At 36.9% G+C, this 21,905-nt stretch overlaps 1 pseudogene across 1 annotated transcript; it reads right to left on the minus strand.

The window, feature by feature from the left end:
* Window positions 1–6,303: 6,303 nt before the first annotated feature.
* Window positions 6,304–6,715, minus strand: LOC308349142 (ATP synthase F(0) complex subunit C2, mitochondrial-like; annotated as a pseudogene). Its single transcript has one exon. The product of its transcript is annotated as an ATP synthase F(0) complex subunit C2, mitochondrial-like (transcript).
* Window positions 6,716–21,905: the final 15,190 nt, after the last annotated feature.

Genomic DNA, 21,905 nt, shown 5'->3' on the forward strand with positions numbered 1-21,905 from the left:
CCGAGCTCATTCTGTGTATATGCTTGTCCTGCCTAAAACCTGTCTTGGCAAATAATTTGATCCAGACTTCATTTTGATAGCTCTTTATGCTATTCACAGTCACTGCAATAGTTGAACACAGAAATTTAGAGGAAGACATCCAGGAAATAAAAGTTAGTTTTGCAATTACCTTTTTGTGAGCATATGACTTGTTTCTCTGCCCCTCAGTCTTTGCATCTGTATTTTAGGAACAATAAATTGTAAATTGCTATAAATATTAATTACATAAATATAAAACACTTAGCTAAATGCGTAACACTTTGGAAGAGCTGAAGAGGTATTAACCACTATCATTCTCGATAATCCTGTTTCTTTGCTTTTTTAATACATCTTTGGGTAATGTACAATAAAGTGAGACTTGGTGAAATAAGCATGGAATTTGAAGTTAAACAGAGCTGTGTTAATAATGGTGTCACTTATACCGTACTAACTGTGTGCATTTAAGTGTCTGACCCTTAAGTCTTATAGCAATGATTCCGTAGTATCTGCATATAGCAGCAGACTAAAGTTTGTTCTATTCAATGCCTTTTGAATAAGTAAATGAGTGATGTACATTTGTGTATGTACATTGCAATGTTGGTCTTAATAGTTTAAAAAATATCTTCATTAAATCGCTCTACACAAAGATTTATTTATCACATACAGAAAGTATATTGTGCTAGGCACTGGAAATAATTACAAAAAGACCTGGTAAGGATCATTATTGATTTGTGTGGTACATAATATAATGCTAGTTAACATTAACCTGGTTAAATAATTCTTGGGAAACAGTAGCAGGTATTTCTGCTCAAGATTAAACTATAATTTATATACATCTGGTCTGTCTGGAAAGCTGATGAAGCTGGCCTTCCCAAAGCAATTTCCACAACTCTTTCTTTTCCCTCAAAATCCTACCAAGTCACCTGAGACAGTGATAGGGTATAGCCTTAAGAACAATGCAGTCTAGAGTAAGCCATCAGGAGAAGGCATTCTGGGTCAGCAGTGAGAATGCATGCCAGCAGGACTTTGAAATAAGGCCCAGGGGAACAGTGGCTTTGGAGGGAAGTGGGCTGCCTGGAAGACATGCATGGCCCCAGACTGAACACTGGGTAACAGGCACTGGACAAAGCTTTCTAGCCTTAGCTGGGAAATAGCAAATCTGGATTACATAAGAGATGATGATTGAGGAAAACCCAGTATGTAATCTAGAAGTTCCCCCCTCCATGGGAAATGTTAGTAAAAAGAAAACATTATTTAGGGTTTACATATTAGTCACTCAACCAGAACAGTGAAAACAGTAATAGTTTATTTTTAATGTTTACCAAGTCAAGTGTGCATTTCTAAAATCAAGTTCCTATTACTTATTGATTCCTCATGGGGTGGTATTTAAATGAATTTTATAAAGTCAATAGAATATGTATTATAACCATATAAACACTAATTGCGTGAATTAGTTTTCTGTGTGTCTTTAGGTATATGATCCCTTCAATAGTTTTTGCTATTTTTCCAAAGCCGTGTAGTGATAAAGGGACCCATAAACAGAAGGTGAGGCAACACATTTGATTGTATAAGGTGCTACCTTGAAACTGGCTTATAAAAGTTAATGATCAATAAAACTTTTTTTCAGTTCATAAAATGTGTTTATTTAACTTGCTCTTGAAGTATCTGACAATTAGAAGCATGCTATTATCATATTGGAGTAAAATCCAATTAAATTACAAAGCCATCCCTTCTTCCAGAAACCCTCAGAGAAGCAAGAAACAGCTCTTGAATAGAGGTCATATCCAGATTTTAAAGAACATACTTGCAGTAGAATCATAGTGAGAATATAATGATGGAGAAGAATTAATTAGAAAAACAAATTGAAACACTGTAGTGTTATTTCCAAAAACAGATACAATGATTGACACGTGCCCATGAACTTTCTGAACTAAAGTAGATGGAAATCTCTTGCCACTTGACATTAAAATTCCAGTAGCAAATGTTTCTGGCTGTATCCCAAGCTGAGTAATTATATTTGGGTTCAAAGCATAAGCATTTGATGATTTTATGCTTCTCAGTATGTCCTGCTTTTACAATTTCACCAAAGATTGCATTTTTAAAAACACTAATATTAAATGGTAAAATCAGTGAAAGTCAGAAAAAGAAAAGGCAACCAAATACAATTGAGATAAGACTCAATATGGCTAAGAAAGAATGAGGGAGATATAGAGATATTGTAATACCTAAACACCTAAACCTTGGCCTTGGATGATCTTTAAATTCTATATATAGGTCTATACCTATTTAAGAGGAAAAAAAAAAATTGAGGGTGGGCCTTGAGCTCAGTGAATTCTGTGGTTGGTATGCTCCTGTGTAGTGAAAAGGGGAGGGGGAGGATATCTGCTGTAATGGTAAGTGATGGATGGACCAATGGCCAGTGTTATCTTCTGTCTTTTCCCAAAATCCTCGTCTAACCTGATGGGACAGACTATCCCCATCCAGGTTCTCTTGGATCTCTTTGGTTCCATGAGTTTGGTACTGACTGCTAGTCAACGAAGCTTAATGATTCCCAACGTCTGTTTAGATATCTTACTAAGTCAGCATCAAAAAGAACGTGTGGCCACGTTGTTTTTACTCATGTCATCAGTTTTGGCATGCCAGTTTGTTTGAATGTACCATGCTGAGAAAATGGCGAGTAGAACATAATCCAGTAAAAGGAAACTCAAAATGAGTACACCAGAAAAACTGAAGAAGTAACCTATGAGCTTCAAGCCTCGGAACACAGCATTAAGAGGAAGTGGCCGGAAGTTGCTAGTTAGCACAGCCTGCTACTGACGGTACAGCTTGCTCTGCCAGAGAGACCAGTGCTGTGATCCGAGCTACATTTGGTTGTGTCGTAGGCGGGGGTATAAACTGAAAGTCACAGTCTGCAATTTGGACACAGACTGCTAAAGAGAAAATTCTTCCTGATAGCCACACAGAGTGACTGCCCATTAATACTCTCTTCTGGAACGCTCAGTGAGCGAGGAAAGTAGGCCACTGGGTCTCATCGTATTATTCTTAGTGTGTTACATGTTCTGGAGTAACTGGGGTGAGAGAATGATGTAATTTGTGATATAACTCCCCTTTGCCCTCCTTCTTGTGGGTCCTTGCAGTAAACCACCATTGAAAAAGATAATCTTTGTAACCCTAGAAACAGTGAATCATTTGATCTCTTATAGGAGACAGGGACAGAAATGTAAGCACCCAGATTCCAAAACCGTTGGAGTGTGAAAGGTTGTGGCGTAAAAATGGTTAGTAGAATTTGGGTCTGAATTTAAAGCGGTTTTAAAAAAATAAAAATGAGGTTTCTGTAACACTGTATTTTGGTTTTGAAAAGAAGTTTATTTTACAGAACACTATATACAGTTGTTACTTCATTTGATCCTCAAAATAGGCCCAGTGAAGGAATAGGTATTATGTTTAATTGACAGATAAAGAAATTTAACCACATGGAGATGAAAAGATCTTTGAATATGTTTTATTAGAAGCGACCAGCAGAGTTAGGACTGGTACACAGGCATTCTGGATCTAATCCCAGTTCTGTGTATGCAGGGGTGCACACCCTTGGGCATACTATACCCTCTGCCCTGAAATGCATATCAAGTGCTGCCATCCGCTTAAATGTCTAATTGATTCACCATGACAATGGACATTACCATATAATTGGTAGGAGTTAGAAGCCCTGGTAAATGCATGCACAGCTAAAGGGATTTTTCATTTTAATTTTTAAATCAAATCTTGTAAGGCTATTACAGGATGACTGAAATTCCATTTGACTTGCAGACTTCTGATTTAAAACAAGAACTAGACTATTTTGTCATGCAACGTGAACAGAGATGTATTTGATGTAATCGAACCACTTCTGTACACCAGTTGATTTTAATCCCATGGCTCTTCTTTTGATGTAAGAGCGACAAAAACAATAGCAGTGGGTAACACCAAAGGAGTGCTAACTGGACCAGGCTTTGTCCTAAGTGCTTTACGTATACTCACTTGAAACCTCACGCCAACCTGATAGAGAAGGAGCAGTTACTATCCCCCTTCATAGACTATGAAACTAGACTAGAATATTGCATAGTGAGTGAGCAACAGAGCTGGGTTTTGCCTCTGCAGGCTGATTCCAGAATGCAGGCTTTTAAAGAAGAAAGTGGACTGCCTCTCATAGAAGTAGGATTACTTAATGGAGGGGAACCAACAGAGCACTTTGCAGTCACACAGAATGGGCTGGGTTTCTGGCTTCACCAGGGCCCAGCTAGCTGTATTACTCTAAACAAGATGTTTCCTTATGTCCACTATAACTGATTCATCTGTAAAGTGGAGATACCTGAAAAACCCTTTGCCTAGGATCGTTAGGAGGTTCAAGCCAGATGGTACAGGTATGGCCTACTTTATTGCCTATTAGGTAGCCACTAAATGGTAATTGTAGAAGACAAGCAGAAATTAGACTTTTAAATTAACTTAAAGCCATTGCTGCAAAGAAGAAGAAGAGGAGGAGGAGGGGAGGAGAGGGAGAGGAGGAAGAGGGAGAAGAAGAGGAAGAGGAAGAAGGAGAAAAGGAAGGAAAGAAGGAAGGAAGGAAGGAAGGAAGAATAAGAAAAATCTGTGAGGCGCCTGGGTGACTCAGTCAGTTAAGCGTCTGCCTTCAGCTCAGGTCATGATCTCAGGGTCCTGGGATTGAGCCCCCATGTCTGGCTCGCTGCTCAGCAGAGAATCTGCTTCTCCCTCTCCATCTGCTCCCCCCCCCGCCATTCATTCTCTCACACCTCTCTCTATAGCTCTCTCCTCTCTCAAATGAATACATAATATCTTTAAAAAAAAAAAAAAAGAATCTGAAGCCCAAAAGGGGTAGATGGCTAGTTTTCTGTAATGCAGGATCAAGAGTAGACGCTACGCCTTTCAACTCTGCTCAGGGTTCTTTGAATCCCAAAAGAGTAGATAAAGGATTTTATCTAACTTTTTTTTTTTCAATTTAAGAAGTTAACTATTGAACTATTTTCAATTCTTTTCATCTGTTTAAAGATGAGTCTACTGCAAGTCTACTGCAAGTGGCTATTACCAGGCTATCCTCTCAAAGTCGGGTATATGTCACAATTAAATACACATACACTCTCTCTCAAATACTGACAATAAGTGAATCATCTTGGGAAATGAAAAAAAAAAAGTAGCAAGCATGGTCCTATCTGTGTCCTCAAACCAATTGAATCAGAGGAGTCATTTGTCTTGCTTCTTAGAGCGAGGATGTCTGCTTATTTATGTATTTGACAGGAGCTATAGATTGAAGTAAAGGGTCAGAAGAACCGCAAAATATTATGAAAAGTAAAATCAAACCAGGCAAATGCAAAGCAAACTTTGAAAGCAAGGGAACCTTCAACCTTGGTTCAGTTGTCCATCAGCAAAATCCCTGAGCCAATCGCTTGCTACGTTTTATCAAGACAATGAGAACACAAGCTGTCAAGCCCATCATGCTGGTCTTAATGAAGGGTTTTCAAAGAAAGCAGTCCTTGCTACCTATCCTGGCACTGGTAGGGCATGGACTGGAAATGAACCCCACCATATTTTACTGTTTTTTGTAGGTACCGTAGCCTCTCATGGAGAATGCAAGTTATTTAAAGGCAAGAGGTCTTAAAAATCTTTTCAGGGTACCTAGCATATGACTAAACACAGAATTATAGAAGGAGAAAAAGAATAAAGACTCCTCGCTGAAAAGAATTGAAATACAGCTCCTAGGGCTATTAAGAACAAACAAGAGTAAAGGGATTTGTTCATTTGATATTGTAGAGTCACTGCCTTAGAGTAGTGAAATCTGCAGATAGATTAAAGAAATGTACAGAACTGTAAGGATTGAAAGTAGTGATGATAATGAAATGATGATGAAAAATGGTAGCATAATTCTCCCAACATGGGGCATATGATAAAAGCATTGTTACCATTCTTTCATTTTGTATTTAAATAATAGATGTCACCTGAAAACAAGCCTTGACCATATAATCCATTTATTACTTGATTAATAATTCTCCCAACATGGGGCATATGATAAAAGCATTGTTACCATTCTTTCATTTTGTATTTAAATAATAGATGTCACCTGAAAACAAGCCTTGACCATATAATCCATTTATTACTTGATTACTGCAGTATTTGTCTTCCCTCTGTCAAATCCTGAGCCAACCACTTCCAGACTGTCTGGGGAGATACAGGAAAAGGAATATCCAGGGCAGTTGAGACACCAGAGAAAGACCTATGAGAGTGGAGATGCCTCCTTCACCTGGGGAAGAGAATGAGAAGGGCCACCATCAGGAAGAAGAGCCCCATGGCCCCTGAGAGGGCAGAACTCAGAATGGCATAGGAGAAGAGCTCTTGGTTCAGAAAAGGGTTCCTGGCGTAACCAGGGATGAGGCTCTCGAACATTGTCCCAGTTCCAGCCCCAGAGCCGGCCACTCCTACCATGGCAGCCGTAGCCCCCATGAACTTGGCTACGGTGTCTATGTCCCTTGAAAAGGCGCTGGTTCAGAAGGTGCGGCTGGGCATAAGTGAGGTCAGGGGATATGGGGCTTCCAAACTGCTGTTTTGTCTCCCGCGATTTTAGTACCACTGCGGACAGTGCTCAGCTCAACAGCTGAGAGGTGCTCCTGACCAAGAAGGGGGTGGAGATGAATCTTGCACAGGCGGACATTTTCAGGGGATGAGGGGCTGTGGCAGGAAACCCGCTCCCAGTGCAGAGAAGACAGACTACACGCAATCTTTTCAAACTGACCCAACTCTGAAGTTATAACAGCAGAAACTCTGGACATTTGCCTGGAAAGAAAAGAATTAATGTTTAGCAGTCTGAGATACCAGCACTGTTTTGATGGGGTTTTCTTTAAATAGTAGAGTATATGAGACTCACGATAGTATAAAACATTGGCAAATGGCAGACATCTAGACCTTTTTTTTTTTTTTTTTAAAGGTAACAAGACCGTGTTTAATGAATACCAAAAGTGGCAGTCAAGGCAGGGGCTGTGGGAGGTCAGAAGAAGGAGGGCAGAAAGGGCTGCTCCCATGTAAGAGACGACACCCCTTCTCAGAACCTCTCTCCTTGCTAGGGACTCACACTGTCCCACTGTCCCCCTCAGAGCCTCTCAGAGGAGATTCTTTGGATTTTACTTGGATAAATATAAAATAGGTACAATTCTGACAGTGAGCGGATTATGGCTCTTCCCTTTACTTTCCTTATTACCTCTCTCTACACCAAGCTGAATAAGAAAACATAGTTAATGAGACATGCAAAAGAAATCAAATACAGATGAAAGAAATGCAAATAACTTATAAATACACATAATTGTGGTCCTAGGCTTTTACTTTCTACCTCTACCTTTCTTCTTTTCACCTGTGTCTTGCTCTACTTCCATTTATCCTCTTAAACCCAGCTTCGATCATTTTTAGAATGTGGCATAATATAAGTGTAAAATAAGAAAATCACATATAATCAGAGACGACCCTACTGAAAAATACACCGTTACATGTGTTGGTGTTTCTCAAGCTTAATTGAACTCACAGAGCTTCTTTAATGTACATCTGTTGACATCCATCGGTAGTGCCTTTATTGATGCAAGTGCATATGCAGATCAGTGCACTTGTTGTAAGTGCATGGCTCAATGAATTTTTATAAGATAAACACTCTGTAACAGCACCAACATCAAGAAAAAAGAAATTACCAGCACCCTATAAGCTCTCCTGATCCACCTTTCTGTTTCTGCTCCAACAAACATACCCACTGTCCTGATATTTATCACCACAGTGCAAGGTGGGTTTTTTCCTATAGTATAAAAATGGAATCATACTGAGGTGCCTGGGTGGCTCAGTGGGTTAAAGCCTCTGCCTTTGGCTCAGGTCATGATCCCAGGGTCCTGGGATCAAGCTCCAAGTCTGGCTCTCTGCTGAGCAGGGAGCCTGCTTCCCTTCCTCTCTCTGCCTGCTTCTCTGCCTACTTGTGATCTCTGTCTGTCATATAAATAAATAAAATCTTTTTTAAAAAAATGGAATCATACCATATTTGCCGGTGGCTTCTTTTGTCCAAATGTATGTTTATATAATTATATTTACATTATTCATCATATAAACATAAATTCATAAATTCCTTGAATAAATGACCATTTAGATCATTTGCCATTTTTTGAAATTGGGTTATTTGCCTTTTTGTTGTTGAAGTGGAACAATTCTTTATATATTATAGATACAAGTCCCTCATTACTCAATCTGTGGCCTTTTAACTTTCTTTTTTTTTTATTCCAATATAATTAAAATACAGTTTTATGTTAGTTTCAGGTGTACAGTATAGTGATTCAACCATTCCACGCTTTACCCAGTACTCATCACAGTTAAGTGTACTCTCAATTCCCTTCACCTAGTTCACCCATCCCCCACCCACCTCCCATCTGGTAATGACCAGTTTATGTCTTAACTCTCTTGATGATGTCCTTTGTAGCACAAATTTTTTTAATTTCGTTGCTCAATTTATGTATTTTTAAGTTATTTTTTTCTTTTGTTACTGAACCTTTAGTATCATATCTAAGGACTCTTTGCTAATCCTCTACAAGTTTTATTGTTTTAGTTTTTACATTTAGGACTTTTACCCATTTTGAGTTAGTTTTTGCATATGGTGTGAGATAAATGTCCAATTTCATTCCTTTGCATGTGGCTATCTGGTTATCTCAGTAGCATTTGTAGAAAATACTATTCTTTGGGGCAACTGGGTGGCTCAGTCAGTTGGCTTCTGATTGTTGATTTTGGCTTAGGTCATGATCTCAGGGTCCTTGGGATGAAGCTCTGCATCCCACTCTGCACTCAGCCGACTTCTTCTCTGCCTCTCCCTCCCTCTTCCCCTCCCCTGCTCATACACACACGCGCTCTCTCTCTCTCTCTCTCTATATATATATATATACACACACACATATATATATAATGAATAAATAAATCTTTCTTTAAAAAAGAAAATACTGTTCTTTTCCTATTAATAGTTTTGTCACTGTTGTCAAAAATCAGTTGACTATAGATATATGGATTTATATACAGAATGTCAATTTTATTCCATTGATCTACATGTCTGTTCCTGTGCAAGTACTGTAATGTCGTCATTGCTGTAGCTGTAAAGTAAGTTTTGAAATCAGGAAGTTTGATTCATCCTGGTTTGTTCGTTTTCAGGATCATTTTGCTATTACTGGGTCCCTTGTATTCCATACAAATTTTACAATAATCTGTTAATTATACAAAGAAGTCAGCTGAAATTCTGATGGAGATCCCAGTGAATCTGTAGATCAGTTTGCAGAGTTTTGCCACTTAATGAACACAGCATTTTCCCCATTTATTTAGATCTTTCTAAATGTATTTAGCAATGTCTTGTAGTTTTCCAGAGTATAAGCTCTGCACTTCTTTTGTTAAATTTATACATGAGTATTTCATTCTTTTTAATGCTATCACAAGTGTTACTGTTTTCTAAATTTAATTTTTAGATTATAATGCAAGTTTATAAAATACAGTTGTTGTTTTTTAATTTTTTATTAACATATAATGTATTATTAGCCCCAGGGGTACAGGTCTGTGAATCGCCAGGTTTACACACTTCACAGCACTCACCATAGCACATACCCTCCCCAATGTCCATAACCCCACCACCCTCTCCCGACCCCCCGACCCCCAGCAACCCTCAGTTTGTTTTGTGAGATTAAGAATCTCTTAGGGTTGTCTCCCTCCCAATCCCATCTTGTTTCATTTATTCTTTTCCTACCCCCAAACCTCCCACGTTGCATCTCCACTTCCTCATATCAGGAAGATCATATGATAGTTGTCTTTCTCCGATTGACTTATTTTGCTAAGCATAATACCCTCTAGTTCCATCCATGTCATCGCAATACAGTTGGTTTTTATATAATGATCTTATACCCTGAAACTTGGCCCAAATCATTTATTAGTGTTAACAGTTACTTGTTGGATTCCTTTCTATATATAAAATCATGTCATCTGGAAATAGAGATATTTTTATTTCTTCCATTCTAATCTGGAGACCTTTTATTTCTTTTTCTTGCCTAATTGCCCTGGCTAGAATCTCATGTACAATGTTGACTAGAAGTGGCAAAAGTGCACACTCTTGTCTTGTTCTTAATCTTAGTCTCTCACCATTAAGTATAAGGTTAACTGTGGAGTTTTAGTAGGTACCCTTTATAAGGTTGGCAAGTACCTTGTATTCTTTTTTAAACTTTTTTAGTGTGTTTTATCATGAAAGAATTTCGGATTTTTATCAAATGTTTCTTCTTTGTCTATTGAGGTGATCATGTGAGGGTTTTGGGTTTTTTTTTCTTTTCCTATAGGTGTGATGTATTACATCAATTGATTTTTGGATATTAAAATAACCTTGCATTGGGGCGCCTGGGTGGCTCAGTCAGTTAAGTATCTGCCTTCAGTTCAGGTCATGATCTCAGCGTCCTGAGATCAAGCCCTTCGTGGGGCTCTGCACTCAGCAGGGAGTTTACCTTGCCCCTCCTCTACCTCCGAGTCGGCTCTCTATCTTTCTTTCTTTCTCTCTCTCTCTCAAATAAACAAAATCTTTAAAAAAATAACTTTGCCCTCAGTTCCTGGGATTGAGCCCTGCACTGGGCTCCTTTCTCAGTGGGGAGCCTGCTTCTCCTTCTCCCTCTACCTGCTGCTCTGCCAAATTGTGCTCTCTCTCTGTCAAATAAATAAATAAAATCTTTAAAAAATTCATTAAAAAATAATAACCTTGCATTTCTAGCATATGTACCACTTGGTCATGGTTTAGAATTATTTTTGTGTTTCTGGATTTGGTTTTCCAGTATTTTCTTGAGGATTTTTATATCCATAAGAGATAGTAGTAAGCAATTTTGTTATCTCATGGTATCCGTGTGTAATTTTGATATCAAGGTGATACTAGCACCATGAAAATTAGTTGGGAAGTGTTCCTCCCCTTATCTATTTTTGAAGAGTTTGTGAAGAACCAGTATTTTTTGGTAATTAATAGGGAATCATTTACAAGATAGAGGTTAGGAAGTACTGTTTTTGATAAGCTAGTTTCTAGGCAGATAAAATACCAACAATCTTTTTTCGTTTTATCTTTAAACTCCTTTTGATTTTCTTAAACAGTTTTAGAAAATTGGTTTTGCACACAGTAGCCAGAATTTTTTGTTTTCAGTTGTAATTTCCTGATGCCTAGTGAGATGGAATGTTGAAGTATGCTAGGAAAAATTTGCTCAACACTGATTGGGACTTAACAGTGAGGTATTAGTTCTAAAGTTAATTACGGGGGCACCTGTATTGTTAAGCATCTGCCTTTGGCTCAGGCCATGATCCCAGGGTCCTGGGATTGAGCCCTGTATTGGGCTCCTGCGCTGTGGGATCTGTGCGAAGCCTGCTTCTCCTTCTCCCACTACCCCTGCTTGTGTTCCTCTCTTGCTGTCTTTCTCTCCATCAAATAAGTAAATAAAATCTAAAAAAATAAAATAAAATAAAAACAATAACATTAATTGCATACTTTGGTAGGTTTTAATTGTTGTTATTTGGTTGTTGTTTCTCTGTTTTGGGGCTTGGGGTTTTGCTTTTTTTAAGGGTATAAGGCGAGGTTACAATGAACTGGTTGACAGTATCCTCCAGAAAAATATATGCAGGAAGACAGTACTAAAACAGCTTGGGTTTATTATGCAGTGCAGGGAGGTAGAATGTACACCACGCAGAAACATGGAGTGTCTCATTAAGATGCTAGGAAGAACTTACTACAAGATTTGGGTCGTGAGTAGGTGTCTTAGAAAAGGGTTCAAACAAGCAAGGCTTTGGTCTGAAATGGATGCTCTCAGGAACTGTGGGTAGCTCTATGATTGAGTAAAAGCAAGTCTTACTGAGAAAGAAAGACTAAAGAGTAAAGCTAAAGCTGGGATAGGTGGATGTCTGATAATTTAGGGTTTGCACAGTGATGTTTTCTCTTGGCCCACATTATGAATTGTTCTTGTTTTTGTCTCACTTCACTATAGTCACAGAGTCACCTTGTCTGAAATTGATATTCTGTAAAATGATTTACATCCAGCAAGAGAACATAGTGGCCTAGCTGTAGGTCACTTCTGCTCCTAACAGTATCAAGGCCTAGCTGCCACAGTCAAGCAAGTCCTAAATATTTAGGGGTTGATTTTCCTTTTTTCACAGATGAAATATATCATAAACAGTGTATATGTCATAAAACTTTATGGGTCATTAAAATAAAATCAAAGGACCATGGTGATATAATTAAATTTGCAACATTACATCTTGTACATTAAAACAAAGGAACTCTTCTATGCTACTGTTTCTTTTCCTTGAGGTTGTCCACGATAAAAGGGCTGTGTAATCTAGCAGGGAAGGCTGGGGGGAGCAATGTATATAGTAAGATTGTAACTAGATCTTATGTTTGAACAAACAATCAGTATAATCCAAAATGTGGTCTGATGATTACAGCCCCTCATGAAAAACAATTTGTCACTGAAAAGCAAACAGCTTTCTAATAATGTGACAAATATTATTTCTAAATCTCAAAGTCAGCAATAAAGTTTGAGGTCCTCTATTTATATTCTAATCTTTCACTAGGTTCTACACTATCAATTTACTAAGTTTCATGTTAACCTTGGAGATTTAAAGGACACTCTTTGGAGTAAATCAGCTGTTTGTCCTTCAGAACAGTGAATTCAACTTAAATACAGACTCATGGGAAGATCTGCTTTTAAAACAGAAACAGTGTATTATAATTTGCATATTCCTTTGTTTCTTTTTTAAAGAAATTTGCTTATTTCTATTCATACTATATTATGAAAGTAACCTGGCATCAGCATTACTGATGAATTTGTATCACTGGTGAGAAAAATATATATGTATCTGTCAATGTAAGCTTAGAGTTCAGATTCACTTCAAAAAGGAATTCTACATGCAAGTTACAGATCGATGTGTGTAACGAAGCAGATCCATGTTTTTGAAATGGTGCCAGAATAGTCTGGGCATTTTTTTTCTGGTTCAAGTTGCATTAGATAACACATATTTTTGTACACCAAATAATTCTGAAACACTACTTGGTAGTACTGGTTTACGTTGTCAAAATCATTCTAAAAATACATAAAATTAATTTAAAAATTCACTTACATTTTTTACAAGTTTAAGTACATGCATTTGAGCGAATGTTATTGAGCCAATATTCCATCATATGTGTAATTACATTTTATAATATTCTTTTAGGACAGATACCTCTGCTTTGCTCTTACTTGTGTAAGGTTGACTTGGCTATTCATAAACCATTCTATATAAGTTGCAGATAAAGTTTGTTAAGTTTATCTACATTTCAAATTGGAAATGTCATTGGAGGACAATGAGTCATTCAGGATAATTGACTCATTTCTAATAGTAAACTGTTTCTTCTAAAAACAGGTCATGTCTTTGAAAAATTAAGATTTTTATATTCTTAATTATTTCTGTAGGGTTGTTTTTTTTTTTTCACATTATACTCAAGATAAAGTAAATGAGGGAACCTGGGTGGCTCAGTGGGTTAAAGCCTCTGCTTTCGGCTCAGGTCATGATCCCAGAGTCCTGGGATCGAGTCCCGCATCGGGCTCTCTGCTCAACAGGGAGCCTGCTTCCTCCTCTCTCTCTGCCTGCCTCTCTGCCTACTTGTGATCTCTCTCTGTCAAATAAATAAATAAAAAATCTTTAAAAAAAAAAAAGATAAAGTAAATGACTATATAAATCAAAGTTCTCATTGTTAGTGTGATGGTGTCCTATTTTAAATTTTCCCGTTGGTGTCAAGAACTGTGAAGGGCCTCAGATTTTTACTCAGTTTGCAAGCTAACAAATTAGCCTATCAAACATTTTTTTAGATTTTATTTATTTATTTATTTGAGACAGTAAGATAGAGTAAGGTGAAGGGCAGAGGGAGAAGCAGACTCCCCACTGAGCACAGAGCCTGATGTGGGGCTCCATCCTGGGACTCCAGCATCATGACCTGACCCAAAGGCAGATGCTTAACCGACTGAGCCACCCAGGTACCCCCTATCACACTGCCATGAACACTGGCAGGAGAAACATGACTCTAGCTTCAGAGACAAAGGGTAATTTATTACTTACAACAATAACAGCAGCCAGAATATTGGGTTTTTTTGCACTCTCTGAGCTCCAGTTACCATGGGGAAATGAGAAGACAGCCAGAGGATGACTATACATGCAGTGAGGGGGGTGTTACAAGGGAGGAACTGTGAAGAAAGGAAACCCACACCTTTTATAATGGTAGATAAATAATTCTGTCCTATTCTAAATACAGACATCATTTAAAAGATAGCCTGGAACAAAGGCAGTCAATGCCTTTGTCTACAAGACATACGAAGACATACAAAAAAGCCATAGAGAATTGCTTGTCTTTATTTGGTTATTTCTGGTGTACACAAATGTTACTGCCTCTCATAGGCTTATTGTGTGTCCAGACAACTTACAAGACTCTTATTTTTTCTTAAAATTTGTACCCTGATTCTGTTGTTTGCTTTCCCTTAGGTGGATGATTAAACATCTGCATATAATGGCAACTGTGTATTTTCTTTTCTGATCCTTACAACTCCTAATTCTCTTTCCTTTTAACATGAAACTGAACTTCCAGTGGTATGTGACATATGGCTTTGTTTCTGATCTTAAAAAATCTACATATATCTAAAATTTCTGTCAAGTATAATAATGCTTGCTATTGGTGTTCATGTACAATTTTTATCAAAAAAGTTTTCTTCTAGTTTTTATTTATTGATTTTTTTAATTAATAGAGATAACCAAAAGATTGTTTCTTTTAATAGGCTGAATATTATTGATAGATTTTTCTGATACTGAACCATCATTATGTTCATACTCAATCATGTAATTAAATAAAACTGTAGGATTCAGTAGGCGTATGCATTATTTTAAGATACATATTCCTAAGTGAAACAGGGCTGCCCTTACTTTATCTTTACCTTTATGGTAATCAAGAGTACACTAGCGTCATATAATGAACTGGGCATCTTTACTGCTTACTCTATTTTGTGAAACAACTTGTGTAACATAGGAATTTAATATTATTTCAAAGTTTGTATGAACTCATTTCAAAACCTATTTTTTGGTCGTGGCTTTTTCGTTTGTTTATGTCTAAAGGGGAAATCTTGGCTACTGTTTCAGTTTGTTTAAAATTTATGTTGAGTTTTGGAACAGAACATTTTAATACTATGTATTTTTTCTAGAATTTATCCTTTTTTTAAGTTTTTAAATTTGTTAGTGCAGTTGGGAACTTACATATGACAATGGAACTGTCAAAAGTAGTAAGAATAGGACAAATTATTTAGTAGAACGGGTTAAATAAACTACTTCAAGGAGAAAAATGAAAGTGGATGCCTACTTAGCAGTACATTCAAAAGTGGCTAAATGGAGGTAGGTGAGGGGGTGGGGTAACTGGGTGATGGGCAGTAAGGAGGGCATGTAGTGTGAGGAGTACAGGGTGTTATACACAACTAATGAATCATTGAACGTTATATCAAAAACTGATGATGTACTATATGTTGGCTAATTGAATTTGAATTAAACACACACACACCCAAAATGGCTAAATGGATTAATTATCTAAATGTGAAAGGTAAGCTATACTATAGTAGAAGAAAAAATTGGATATCTTTATGATCTATAGGAGAAGAGTACTTTAAAAACAATTTTAAAGGCAGAAATCATAGGACAAAAAATTGATGAATGTCATTACATCAGAAGTAAGGATAGCTCTTCAATGAAGGACACAGTGGGATAAGGTGTGTACAGGAAAGAAGGATTTAATATATTAAAAAAGAAGACATGAAATCTTGCTGTTGGCAATGAGATGGATGGAGCTAGAGTGTATTATGCTAAACGAAATAAATCTGTCAGAGAAAGACAAATACCATATGATCTCCCTTTTATGTGGAATTTAAGAAACAAAACAGATGAACATATGGGAAGTGGGGAGGGGAAAAGGAGAGAGGGAGGCAAATCCTAAGAGACTATTAAGGATAGAGAACAAACTGAGGGTTAATGGAGGGGGAGTGTGGGGGATGGACTAGATGGGTGATGGGTATTACAGAGGGCACTTGTAATGAGCACTGGGTTGTATATTAAATGATGAATCACTCTATTCTACTCCAGAAACCAATACTGCACTGTACATTAACTAACTAAAATTTAAATTAAAAAAATGATAACTAAAGGATATTTATCAATAAAAAAATAATAAAAAAAGAAGACATGTATGTTATAAAGAGAAGCTTCCCCAGACCCACAGCAAATGGGAAATGTTAGAAGCATTCTCTTTTTTAAATGTTAGAAGCATTCTCTTTTTTAAAAGAGAGTTGAGCAATGATGCTGGGAGTTTTGTTTGGGATTATAGACACACAACATGGAATGCAACAAACTAAAATCCCAATCTTCATGGGGTTTTTGTCAGGTTGGGTCTTTTGATAATAGATATTAGCTCTTGAACCTGTACATAATGGGGAGATGTTAATCAAAGGGTACAAACTTTCAGTTATAAGATGAGTAAGTTCTGGGGATCTAATTTATAGCATGGTGATTAGAGTTAATAATACTACATTGTATGCTTGAAATTTGCTAAGAGAGTAGGTCTTATGTTGTCACCACAGGAAAAAAGGCAACTACAAGAGGTGATGAATGTATCAGTTAACTTGATTATGGCAATCATGACACCTATTATTTATATATATGTAAATATATATATATATATATATATATATATAAAACCATAACATTGTATACCTTTAAAAAAAATCATCACATGCAGAACCTAAATATAATTTTTATTTGTCCATTAATCCTCAATAAAGCTGAGGGGAAAAATGAAAAATATGTATTTTTTTAAAAGTTAGTTTAGTTCTGGAAAACTTGAGTTTTATTATTTATATCTAGCAAGATTCAGAGAGATGTTTTTTAAAGATTAACCATTATTTTAATAAACTGGTATACAAAGTAATAATTAAATAACCACACATGATGGAAGAATGGGTAAAGAATCCACTGATTTCAGTTGAACATTAAGTACCTATTGACTTAAAGCAGTATTCTGTTACAGAGTCTATTGTAATTTAGGTTAATTTTTTTCCTTGAACGTTCATTCTGCCTTTTCTGACCATAGCCTGATTTTTAGTGTCCCCATATGATTCTGAGTAACAAGCTGATTTCCAGAAGCATTATAAATCAAGGAAGCAATTTCTTTAATAAATTAGTTAATTTAAATTCCATAAGAGTCAGTGAGTCAGAAAACATTAATGGATCTTTTTGTTAAATACAGCTCTGCTATACATTGGGTCATCGAGTAACAAAACCTGTATTGAAGTGGTTTTTATGAGTAATAAACATTCAGATTCTTCTGTCTGAAACTTTATCTCCTCTAGAAAGAGGGCTAACACTTTGTTCTTTTAAATAATGAGCAAATGAACAGAGGAGCTAAAACAATTATATTTTTATCTTTACCATTGAATTAACTTTATCTTGTTAATTTTGACTTTTAGGCATAAAAGAGTAGAAAATGAAGGCAAAGTTTTAAAAATAATAAGATAAATGAGTCACAAAAATTAGATTTCATTGACTAATGTGGCTTATCAGCTTCAGTATGTTTATAGTAAGCTAAGGAAAAATTGTTCTGCTATTAGTGAAATTTTTTGTTTTTTGTTTTTTGGGTATTGTTTGTTTCTATTTATTTTGAACCTCAAAAAGCATCACTGACTGTATTAGCTGAATTAATTGAATAATTGCTACCAGGTGAAGTTTGTGTTATCTATGATTGGAAAGAAAAGAATGTAACTGATTTTTTTTAAATCCAATAGATTTCTGTTTTAATCACCTGATATTTTAGGAGAGGTGCACTGAAGGTATTTAAAACCTATACTGAATTGTGTAAAAATCTCAAGTCTAGTGAGTGATAAATCGCAATATCTTAAAATAACTGAACAGCTTTAATTTAGTGTTTCCAATGTACATGCTAGGTTTTTTTTTTATATGGTACAGAGCTCATCTGCCTATATTTTAGTGAGAGCTTTCTGGTGTATTTCGCACATATGTATTTTTTTATAGTTCATTGGAATGGTTGACTATGATTTCTCCTACCATGGTTACAAAAGAATGGGAAAAGTTAGATGAACAGAGTTTATATGTAGACAAACAAAAAGCTACAATATATCACATTGTCAGTTAAAGATCAATTATAAAATGAGAGCCAGAGAAACAGTGTGTAGAGAATCAATACCAGAAAGTCATTTTATCAGTATTTAAGAACTGGCTGGATGCCTTATAGGATCTGTTATTTAATATACAGCAAAGAAATCTGAATGATTAAGGACTCAGATATCACTCTCTTGACTCAACAAGGGGCTTTAACAAAAAAATGGTCATGTTCAACTGACAGAATGGGAGAAGATATTTGCAAATGACATATCAGATAAGGGGCTAATATCCAAAATCTATAAAGAGCTTATCAAACTCAATACCCAAAGAACAAATAATCCAGTCAAGAAATGGGCAGAGGACATGAACAGACATTTCTGCAAAGAAGACATCCAGATGGCCAACAGACACATGAAAAAATGCTCCACATCCCTCGGCATCAGGGAAATACAAATCCAAACCACAATGAGATACCACCTCACACCAGTCAGAATGGCTAAAATTAACAAGTCAAGAAATGACAGATGCTGGCGAGGATGCGGAGAGAGGGGAACCCTCCTACACTGCTGGTGGGAATGCAAGCTGGTGCAACCACTCTGGAAAACAGTGTGGAGGTTCCTCAAAAAACTGAAAATAGAGCTACCCTATGACCCAGCAATTGCACTACTGGGCATATATCCTAAAGATACAAACGTGGTGCTCCAAAGGGGCACGTGCACCCGAATGTTTATAGCAGCAATGTCCACAATAGCCAAACTGTGGAAAGAGCCTAGATGTCCATCAACAGATGAATGGATAAAGAAGAGTGGTATATATACACAATGGAATACTATGCAGCCATCAAAAGAAATGAAATCTTGCCATTTGCGACGACATGGATGGAACTAGAGGGTATTATGCTTAGCGAAATAAGTCAATCAGAGAAAGACAACTATCATATGATCTCTTTGATATGAGGAAGTGGAGATGCAATGCAGGGGGGTTGGGGGGAGGTAGGAAAAGAAAAAATGAAAAGATGGGATTGGGAGGGAGACAAACCATAAAAGACTCAATCTCAAAAAACAGACTGAGGGTTGCTGGGGGGAGGGGGGGACGGGAGAGGGTGGTGGGGAAATGGACATTGGGGAGGGTATGTGCTATGAGGAGTGCTGTGAAATGTGTAAACCTGGCGATTCACAGACCTGTACCCCTGGGGATAAAAATACATTATATGTTTATTAAAATATTAAAAAAAAAAGGTCATGTTGAGGTGCCATAAAAACAGATAGTACTTTCCTGGCAGTTCAAAGTTCACTGGTTTACCATTACATAGGGATATGGAAAATTCTAATTTGGAGTAGTGGGTATGAAAGTAAGAAAATATATGAGACATGACAAACTGCAAAAAGCCATTTGCTTATCTCCTCCATTGTTCTAGCATCTTCTTCTTCCTCCCTTCATCCATGTTATTACTATGAGAGGTGTCACATTTTTATATAACCAGGTAACTTTAGCCAAAATTGATGGTTCCAATGGAGAACATCTGATCCAGCCTTTCTCTTTGAATAATAATTCTTTTCTCTAGGATTTGTGGACTCAGAATTTTAGAAGATTAAAGGCAGTCTGTTAGGTAACTGAAGCAAGAAAGATAGAAGATCTGTTAAGTCCAAAGCCTTTAGAGTCCATGTGGAGAAGGTAGGTAGGTAAGCATTGACAGCAAAAGGAATAATGCCAACATACAGAGTGGAAAAAGAATTTACTCTTTAGGAGCAGTTCTCTTGGTCAAGGATGCTTATCTAAACTTCTGCTTCCAGAGAATAGAAGCCACACCATTCCTCTCCTGGTATCCAAAATTATCAGTGAAAGGAAGTTTTAATGATTGTATCCCTTTCTAGTACACCAGCAGGGGTACCTCTGAATGTATTTCTAGTTTAATAAAAGTAAAAACTCTATCTCTTGCTTTCGCCTCCACCAAAGCCCTGTGAACCAATTCAGAATGATCTAATGTATAAGAATAAGTGCAGAAGGTCTCAGGTGGTCCTTTTTTTTCTTTAAAGCAATATTGCTATCATTGAAATTAGAGTCGGCAGGGAGCTCGTGTTGATATGGGGTTAAAAGCATCATCCCATACTGGGTAATCAATGGGTATTAGGTCAGGTTATGGTCTTGCAGTGTTTTTGCTGGCTGAAATTACTGTAGGTGAAAGAAACACAGGACAGCTTACTTAGAAAGTGCACTTTATATAATACATAAAGAAAATCCTCACAAGGAGACTTGAGAGTTGCCTGGCTTTTCCTAATTTACTACACAAAGACACTTGGAGGCCATATTGACAATTGGAAAGACGGACTAGGAAGGAATCCAGTGCTGAGTTGTAGTTTCCTATTAAATTTTATTAAATCTAGTGAGTATTTCAGTTTAAATGAGAATGAAAATATGATGAAGAATTGGCAGTTCAGATGACCTTCTGTGGATGGACATCTGGGGGTGGGAAACAAACAATGGGCTGATAGGAAGAGAAACAACATCTTACCAGGCAATTTCGCCACCGTATATGGAACTGCTTTTAGCATTTCCTTCTTAAAATCCTACAGTCTTTGAGGACGAAAGAGTCAGGAAAATGAAACAGAGGTATTTCCTGGTATAAAATTTCTTCCTCTCTTAATGTACATTTTCATCAATCAATACAGATTAGAACTGTTCCAGATTGATTTAACCTGTAAAAATGCTCACCTAAAACTGTTATAGTTACCTAGTTATGAAAAAAAGTATTTATTTCCAAGGGATGTCAAAATAATTGACTCAAATTTGCATGTGAAGAAAATATACTCAGATGGTATGCATTCTTGGCAGACTTAACGTTTAAAGTAGGAATAGCTCTGTATGTGCCAAAAAGAAAACCAAAATCTTCTTGTGCAGTTGAATATTTTTAATACAGATAACCAGAGCTACTAGCGATAGAGGGAAGTTTACCATGTGTCAGGTGCTTTCCCTAGTTCATTTCATGGGATTGTCTAATTTAATTCCCACAAGCTAAAATAGTACCATTTTTCTGATTTTACAGAATGGGAAAGAAAATATGAAGTTGGGGAGGGGGGAACACTTGCTTTACAACCCATCTTTTCAGTAAGCATTCTTTTAGTACTTATTTTATAAACACTGTGTGCTGGGTGCTGTGGATTAAATAACAAAGTTAGTAACCGTCCTTTCCATTAAAGAGTATGTCCCCAAAGTTGCACAGCATGTTTCAGTGGCTAGAATCGAACCTGGTTCTCTGCAGCCCAACATCCTTGATCTCCGTGCAGTGTTATACCATCTCCCTCCCACTTTCTCCCCTCCCCATCCCACCAAAAAAATTAAAACACAAAATGTTAAATGAAATAATTGAAGTCAGACCTAATTCTAAAGAAGTTTCCCCATTTTGCTACATCAGTACGTGGGATTCTTTGGTTTTAAGAGAATAAAAGGTCAGCACTAAGGCCAATGAATCAAAAATCTTCTATCAGATTAGACAAGCGGTGTGCATTGGACCCTCCGATAGATGGGAACAGATAGAAGTCATTAGATCATTTGCTCTCTGAGCACTTGCCAAAATATCTTTCTCCTAAGTTCTTAACCTGATGTTTGCAATTCAAAAGGCATCATGATCTTGTAGACCTTTTCCAATTACAGATTTC

The sequence above is a fragment of the Martes martes genome (assembly GCF_963455335.1).
Source record: "Martes martes genome assembly, chromosome: 9".
In the NCBI taxonomy this organism is placed as follows: domain Eukaryota; kingdom Metazoa; phylum Chordata; class Mammalia; order Carnivora; family Mustelidae; genus Martes; species Martes martes.